This window comes from Molossus molossus, unplaced genomic scaffold (genome assembly GCF_014108415.1).
Source record: "Molossus molossus isolate mMolMol1 unplaced genomic scaffold, mMolMol1.p scaffold_m16_p_23, whole genome shotgun sequence".
Taxonomy (NCBI): domain Eukaryota; kingdom Metazoa; phylum Chordata; class Mammalia; order Chiroptera; family Molossidae; genus Molossus; species Molossus molossus.
Genome location: NW_023425359.1, coordinates 16,060,992 through 16,069,120, shown reverse-complemented (window position 1 = coordinate 16,069,120; position 8,129 = coordinate 16,060,992). Strand labels below are relative to the sequence as shown.

The window sequence follows — 8,129 nt, the reverse complement described above, 5'->3', positions numbered from 1 at the left end:
CTGACCTTTAAGCTTATTCATCATTGTAATTTCAATTGAAGAGCACTATCTCTTGAGCTCCCTACACCCCACCATTCTCTGGGGTTCCTTTAACGCTTGATGTTTTCATTGCTCATGTTTGGGGGAGGCCACTGTTTGATTTCTTCTATTTCTAATTCCCTGTCCTGGGCGCCTCCCTCACTCCATCATGTAGGGGCTCACCTTTATTGTTTGTTTTGTTTTTTATCTTCACCCAAGGACATTTTTGCATTTATCTTAAGATAGAAGGGGTTGGGGGTGGGGGGTGGGAGAGAGAAACATTGATGTGAGAGACACATGGAACCTGGGTCTCTCTGGTCCAGCGGCCCACGCTCTAACCGCTGAGCCAAACCGGCCAGGGCAGGGGCCCTCCTCTGTTTTAGTTGTTAAATAAGTGATAGTACAGTAGGTGACAAAAACTTGGAGAAATGAAGCAATGCCCCCTCGTACTGCGATGCTTGTATCACACTTGCGCTGCCCAGGGCTGTGATCAACCTGCTTATACTTGTGCCACCAAGGCGGAGGGCAGGGGTCGGGGTCCGGGTCACCGTGCTCTTCCCAGGGCCGGGCGAGCCGGAGTCAAGCGAGTGCAGAGGCGATGCCCCGGGAGGAGAAGGAGCGCCTGCGAAAACACACCTCGGTGCTCCGCGAGCCGCGGGCGGGGCGGGACTTCCGGCCCCTGTAGGACCGCCTTCCGGCGCGAGGCGGAAGCCCGGCTCCGGTCCGGATCGGAGCCGGAGCACCCGGGACACTTGTGTCCTCAGCGGATGCTTGTCGGCCCCGCAGCCGCCCTGCGCCGCGGGACGGGGAGACCGGGTAGGGACCGGAGAGTCGGGCCTCCCCGCGCGGGTGGGGGGAGAAGCGGGACCCGGGTTCGAGGGAGGGGACCACGATGGGGCCGAGGACCCGGGAGAGCCCGAAGGGCAGCGCTGAGGCTAGGGAGGGCGGCACGGGGACCCCGAGGGCGGCGAGGCCGGCAGCTGGCCCCTGGGGAGCTGCGGGCGACACTGGGCAGGGATGCACCTCCCGGGAGGGGAGCGCGTCCCGCGTGGGGGAGTGTCCGGCACTTGGCCGTGGACGAGGGTGGCGCGAGACGGCAAAGGCTGGCGTCCGGGCAGAGGTTCGAGAGGAGGGGTCATCCTCCGAGGGTCCTTGAGGAGAAGGACGTCTTGATGTAACGGATTAGGATGGGATGCTGCGCCCGTGTGGCTTCATTTTCGGTGAATACCGGTGTGTGCGTGCGCGCGTGTGCGTGTACCTGTGTGGATTTCAGGAGAGTATTTCACGTTCCTCGGGAAGCTTGAAGTCTCCTTCGTTCAGGTTCCAACCAATGCCGCATATCTTGGTCCGAACGATGCAGTCCTTTCCAGTGGTTTCATACAAGCGAGCCAAGCGAAGTTTCCCTCTTGCAGCCTTCTCTGCCCTGCAGAGTGCAGGCTCGGTTCCTTTGTCATGGAATGAACTTTTCAAGTGTATTTACAGGTCTGGTGATCATTACGCGGAAAGCCAGCTGTCAGCGTTGGCAGGCCTTGTTTTCCTGCCTCTTTCTCACAAAATACTAACAGTTGTCCTGTTGGGTTTAGTTTTTTCCGCTTAACCAGTAAGGGCAATTTTAGATTAGGGTGTAGTCAATTACTAAGTTTCTAAGAACTTACTGTAACTTTTTATTTCTGCTACAAGGAAATAAGTCTATTTGCCATTGGCCGTGTTTTTAAAAATATTGGTAACCCGAGATTTGTTGTCATACACACATGAACACATTTAGTTTTCTTTAATAGCCGGTGTATAATATGTGGGCTTGTTTTGATCATTACCCGAGATAATTATAATTAGTTGTTGTCTACATTGTATTTATGTTTTATTGGCTGCAATTCATACATATTTCCTAATCTACACCGTATTGTATCTCACTAAAGTGTGATTACAAAGACTCTCCTAGCTTCAAATAGATTGTAAGTGAATTGTTTGTTCACCACAAACTGGGCAGGGTAGTTGGGGAGAATGGTAACACTGTCATTGGTGGAGGGTGATATCTGCTGATTGGTGTGCTTGTTTCCAGTGTTGCATATTTCAAGTGTTAAACTTTATTACTTTTAAAATTACTGTGTTGGTACAGGTAATTTTTAGATCTGATTTCGTGCTCTGACTTGCACCGATTCACATAAATTAGAACATTTTATATTTATTGCCGTGTTGCTAGCTTATAAATTATTTTTTCCCAGCTTTTTGAAGTATAACTGACAAATAAAAAGTGTATATATTTAAGGTGTAGAATATGCATATGAATAGTGAAATGATTACCACAATCAAGCTAATTAATGGATCATAACCTCACATTGTTACCATTTTATTACTTTTAATGTGGTTACAACACTTAGGATCTACTTTCTTCCAGATTTCAAATGTACAACATTATTAACAATAGCTTATAAACTCTTGGAAACAATCTGTGCTTTAATTTTAATTTCCTTACGTTTTGTGGCTCAGCTGATGTTAGCAGTGGGAAGCAGTGCCTAATCAGAAACAATGTAACTTTAACACATAAATGAGCATATTGAACACTTTGTGAATTAGGAAATGAAAAGACGACACTGATCTTTCTAGTTATTGAGTTAACTGCTATATAGATTTCTATATGTTTAATTGGTATACTTGAATCTTACTTCATTAAATTAGACAATGCTGTTTTTTCTGATAAGACTCATTCTGTTTTTTCCATACAATCTTGATTTTAAAAAATGTATTCTTGCCCCTTTCCATTGGTTTTTTGGGGAAAAGCACTTGAGACAATATGCAGGTCTTTAGACTAGTTCTCGGTAGGTTAGACCTTCTGTGGCAGGTTTCTTGGAATACATCTGAATGGAATGTTTGAAATCTGAGTACATTGTGTTCTGGATAATCTTTGGAATTTTTATTCTTTGTTCTAGTTGTTGTGTAAGTTTCTCAGCTTTCTCTAGATAAATTCTCTATGTTATTCTGTTGGATTTTGATGTATTTTACAGCTTAACCAATCATAACCATTTTTTATCGGGTTGTAGCAAATTACTAGTTATTCTTATAGATTTCTTTTTATTTTTGCTACAGTGAAATGTCTATCTGTGCATCGCAAGAACTGTGAAAACGGCGATAACCAAAACGCTGTCTTCTAATATGCATACGTATCCATTTTGTTTTCCTTAATTACCAGTTTGTAACATAGGATGTAATTTGAACTTTGTTTGGTTCGGTACTCTCTGATGATCAGTTTTATAATACATAGCCCATCCTCAGCTATCGGTGTACCCTCGTTAGAAAGCCATTCCAGCCCTGGCCGGTTTGGCTCAGCGGTTAGAGCGTCAGCCTGCGGTCCTGAGAGACCCGGGTTCGGTTCCCGCTAAGGGCATGTACCTCGGTTGCAGTTTGTCCCTGGCCCTGGTCGGTTGTGTGGGTGGCAACCACTCGATGTGTCCCTTCACATCGATGTTTCTCTCTCTCTCTCTGTTCCTCTCTCTCCCTCCCACTCTACCTGAACAAAAAATGGAAAAATGTCCTCGGGTGAGGATAAAAAAAATAAAATAAAATAAAATAAAAAAAGAAAGAAAGCCATTCCAGGTCATTTGATAGAATCGGGAGGCTTTGTTAACAGCAGAGGAATACAGCTTTTGCACAGGGACTTGCCAAGCCAAGTGTTGGTCCTCTGCTGACTTACCACCCAGCTGCTGCATTGCCTGTGATGTAAGCATGGCCCTCAACCAGATGGGCTGACGCTCAGTGTACCCTTTCTTTTAGTATCACTCTCTGTGCGTTTTCTTCTGCCGAGTTAGACCTTTCTCTCCTATTGACTGTGATGACCGGGGCCTCAGAGTGACTCGGGTGGCAGGGCAGCCAGACAAACTGCAGTCCTGTTTGTATAGCCTTGTCCGTTCTGCTGGGTCTGGTCCTGTAAGTCTTGGCCGACTTTCCAGCCTCCAGGCATGTGGTTATGGCTGTGAGCCACTTGTTTACGTTATTGTTGTTTGAAAAAAAGTTTCAAACTAAACTGTAGTTGGTCAGATGATATAAATGGACCCGATTTAGTTTTGCTTAGAGTGAGGCATCCCATGAACGTACACGTGGACTTTTCTGTTGCAGAGATACGACACCTCAGGGCTACAAATACGATAGAAAGTACACCGATTGCCCTGAGTAATTGTTATTAGGTTTTTAAAATGTAATGTTTGAAGGGAAAGAAAAGCTGTTGGATAAAAGACTTGGGCAGAGGTGGGAGAGGCTGACATAGTAAGGGGTGATGGTAGGAGCTGTCCGCAGTGGTTGGAAGAACTACCTTAGCACTTAGGTTGTTTAAAATTGCCAGTGCTTCATGATAATAAAAAGCAGAAAGACTTGTCCTTGGTATTAGTATTGTTTTAAAGTACTTGTCTGCAGGGGGTAGGGAGAGAACTCCCTCTCACCTCCCTCTTTTTTTTTTTTTTTTTTTTTTGGTACATGCCGCTTGCGGGAACTGAACCCCAGACTCTGTTCTGCAGACCGACTCTCCAACCACTGAGCCAAACTGGCCAGAGCTCACCTCCCTCTTTCTCCTCCATGAGAATGACCTGAGGCTCTGGAAGTTCAAGTTGATATGGTAATTAGGATCATGGAGAGGTTTGGGGCAACGGTTGAAATGTGAATAAAACAAGCAAACAAGCAAGTATTGAGGTTTGTTGTAGTGGTGGTGTTCATTTTCAGTATTGAGAGGACAGAGGCTTGGAGACTAATGAGAACACTGCAGATCTGAGAAGACCCAGCACTATATATGAGTGAATTTGTCTTAATTAAAGTGGAGGAGGCCCTGGCCGGTTTGGCTCAGCCATTAGAGTGTTGCCCGCAGACCAATGAGTTGCAGGTTTGATTTCCGCCAAGGGCATGTACCCCAGTTGTGGTTCGTCCCTGGCCCTGGTTGGGGTCGTGCGGGAGGCAACCACTCTGATGTGTCCCTTTCACACCCATGTCTGTCTCTTCCTCTCTCTCCCTCCTACTCTATCTGAATGAAAATGGAAAAAAAAATGTTTTCAGGTGAGGATAAGGAAAGAAAAAACCCAAAATAAAAAAATAAAGTGGAGGAGGGGGGCAGTCCCTAGGAAGTGATGCATAATCCAGTTCTAGACTTTCCCACGAAAACTAATGACTACAGAGAAAAGAAGTATCAGCTCCTAATGTATTAGGCCTAAGTGAGGACTATATCATAGTAATTGAATAGAGTTGCAAAAAAGAAAAATGGTACCAGGCACCACCCATATACCCTTTATTAGCGATTCACCTGTTGTTCAGATTTGGCCCCGTTTGCTTGGTCACTGAAGAACAAGAACGCTTTTGAGTAAAGTAGAATGCTTGCATCAAATATATTCCCAAGGTGAACTGCTAACCTCATTTCTCCCCCTAATAAACAGTTATTTATTGGCTCTAGTTCTGAGGGGTAGAGCTAGGAAGTACCTTGGGAGAGAATCTGATTTGACTCCCGAATTTACAGAGGAACTCTGTTAATCTGGTCTTGTAGTCACACAACTGATGTTTGAACTGAAACATGGGCCTTCATATTTCTTCCTGTTGAGTTGTGTCCTGCCTGTGTTCAGCCCGCCTGTGTTTCTGCCTCTAGGGCAGTGGTTCTCAACCTTCCTAATGCTGTGACCCTTTAATGCAGGTCCTCATGCTGTCTGTGGGCGTGTCTGCATGTGGGCGTGTCTGCATGTGGGTGGACCCGCCTGGAGACCATAGAGGAGCGGGGTCTCAGTTCCTCAGACAGTCTAAGACCACCAGAAATATATGTTTTTCGATGGTCTTAGGCAACCCCTGTGAAAGGGTCGTTTGACCCCCTAAGTGGTCACGACCCACAGGTTGAGAACCGTTGCTCTAGAGACATTTTGGTCTGAATTTTCTACTTGCCTATTAGCCATCCTTATAGGCTCTGTCTTCTACATTTATAATACTTATCTCTTAAAGCATGTGAGGCTTTGGATCGATTATAGCTAAGTAGCTAATACTCCTTGTAGGGCTTAGAGTAGGATCATGTACAGATTCTTTTATACCAAGTGTTCTGCAGAAAAGTGTGACCGGTGATACTTCTCTGGGCCTGGTGCTCTCACTTTCTGAGTAACCCAGTCATTACCCAGAGGCCTTTGCAGAGCTGGTAGTGGGTTTTCTGTTCTCAGCCACTCACTTTTATGTGCATTTCTGAAGAAGAGAAAACAAATGATTGAAATTGTGTTCTCACATACCTGCCTCTCTCCTCGCCCTCAGTGAAATGTCACCACTTAAATCTAGAATAGTTGAAAACTCAGCTGAAAGAGAGTATCTGGGACCTGCCATTTCTTATGTTTCTGATTTTGCTTTGGAGTTTGGTCTTTGAACTATGTATGAACTCTGATCCACACTCTAAAGGCTTTTAAAAACTGCCAGGAACTATAAAAGGTTTTAAGAAATGACCCATAGAGGGAAACGATAATTAATGTTTTTGGAAACTAGGCTTGCCAATGGCCTTAGTTCATTATTATTATTATAATATAAATGTATAATTACATATAGATTATATAGCTAGACATAGATTGTATATAGTCATTATTTTCATTTTTAGTTAATGTCAAACCTTTGTATCCCAAACTAATAATCTCTTATATAGACACATTTTTTAAGCTTTGGTTCAAATCTTAGTTCTTCATCTCCATATTTTTAAAGTTAAAATCTACAACTAAGCACTGGTCGGTGTGGATCAGCGGTTAGAGCATTGGCCTGCGGACCAGAGAGGCCCGGGTTCGGTTCCCGCTAAGGGCACATAGCGGTTGCAGTTTGTCCCCGCCCCAGTTAGGGCCATGTGGATGGCAACCACTCGATGTGTCTCTCTCACATCAATGTTTCTCTCTCTCTCTTTCTCTTTCTTTCTCTCTCTATCTGAAGATAAATGCAAAAATGTCTCGGGTGAGGATAAAAAAATACATAAATAAATAAAAATCTACAGCTAAGTCTAGCGTAGAAGAGAGTCTGTTAGTTGGTGAGATGAATGCTATATTTAGTAGGTAGTGGATGGGAAGTGAGACTTGCAATAATTGGGTTTTCATTCAGTTAGGAACGAACTAGTAGAGGAATAGAAAGAGCCCTAAACAGTGTCCTGGGTTCTAGAAGTAGCTATGCTGCTAAGGGGCTGTGTGATTGGATGGGGTGTTGCCCCTCAGCCTCAGCAACTTCCTATGAAAAGAGGGCTGGACCCTGTCAGTGGTCTTATTTTCCCGTAGTATTCCTCTCAGCAGCTGCTTCATAATAATTCCTAGCTGTGGGAAGTCTTTTTCCTAGGCTAAGAATGACTAAACCATGGCCCCCAGCCCCTCTCAGCTCTGACACCCTAGAGAGGTGCTAGCCTGTACAGCGGTCCCTTCCTACAAGCCTAGATGCGACTGGCCCTTGACAGGAAAAGTTTACGGCCACCTGGTATCAGTAAGGCTTTTTGAATGGAACCAGAGTGTGAACAGATGTTACCAAGTATGTGATTCTTGTATCCTTAGTAGTTTCCTGTGTATGTAGTGATTCCGAAATCTTTGTCTATGTCAGTGTGCTAACCAGTCGCCAGCTCATCAGTAAAACAGAGCTGGAGAATTCTCAGGTTGATTCTGCAAACATACTGAGCAGTGCAAAGTTTACATCTATTTTGTATGGATGGTTTCTCATTCTTTAAAATTGGGTTGATCGTATAACGTGGTCATAGTGATGTTTATACTGACTGGTAGTTGTGAAATACTTTGAAAATGAACAACGTTGAATCTCAGAATCTTCTAAAATCAGTTTTGGAGCTTAAAAATTCCTTGTAGGAAACACACTGTTCTTTTTCCTCCTATGTATTTTAATAATGAAAAGTGAGATAATGGCATTGCTAATTTGTTGGCAATGTGTAGGAAATAGAAACTTACAAAATAACCTTCTGAGCACTTATTTAAAATACTTTAATATTTTAAAGAGGTCACAGGAAACAGATATCTGTTCATCCTTACTTAAGAATGACAACAATACCAGTTTGAGCTTTCAGTATGTTAGAGTATCAATGTAAGGGTTCTCTAGAGAAACAGAACCATGTTCATTCGTGTGAGTGTGTGCGCGTGCGTGTGTTT

At 44.2% G+C, this 8,129-nt stretch overlaps 1 protein-coding gene across 1 annotated transcript in view; it reads left to right on the top strand.

Annotated features, from left to right (window-relative positions):
- Window positions 1-791: 791 nt before the first annotated feature.
- The window catches only part of DISP1 (dispatched RND transporter family member 1), a 138,094-nt gene continuing 130,756 nt past the window's right edge, over window positions 792-8,129 (top strand). The window contains exon 1 of the mRNA XM_036277614.1: window positions 792-834. The gene's annotated coding sequence lies outside the window, so the exon portion shown is untranslated. The remainder of the gene's footprint in view (window positions 835-8,129) is intronic.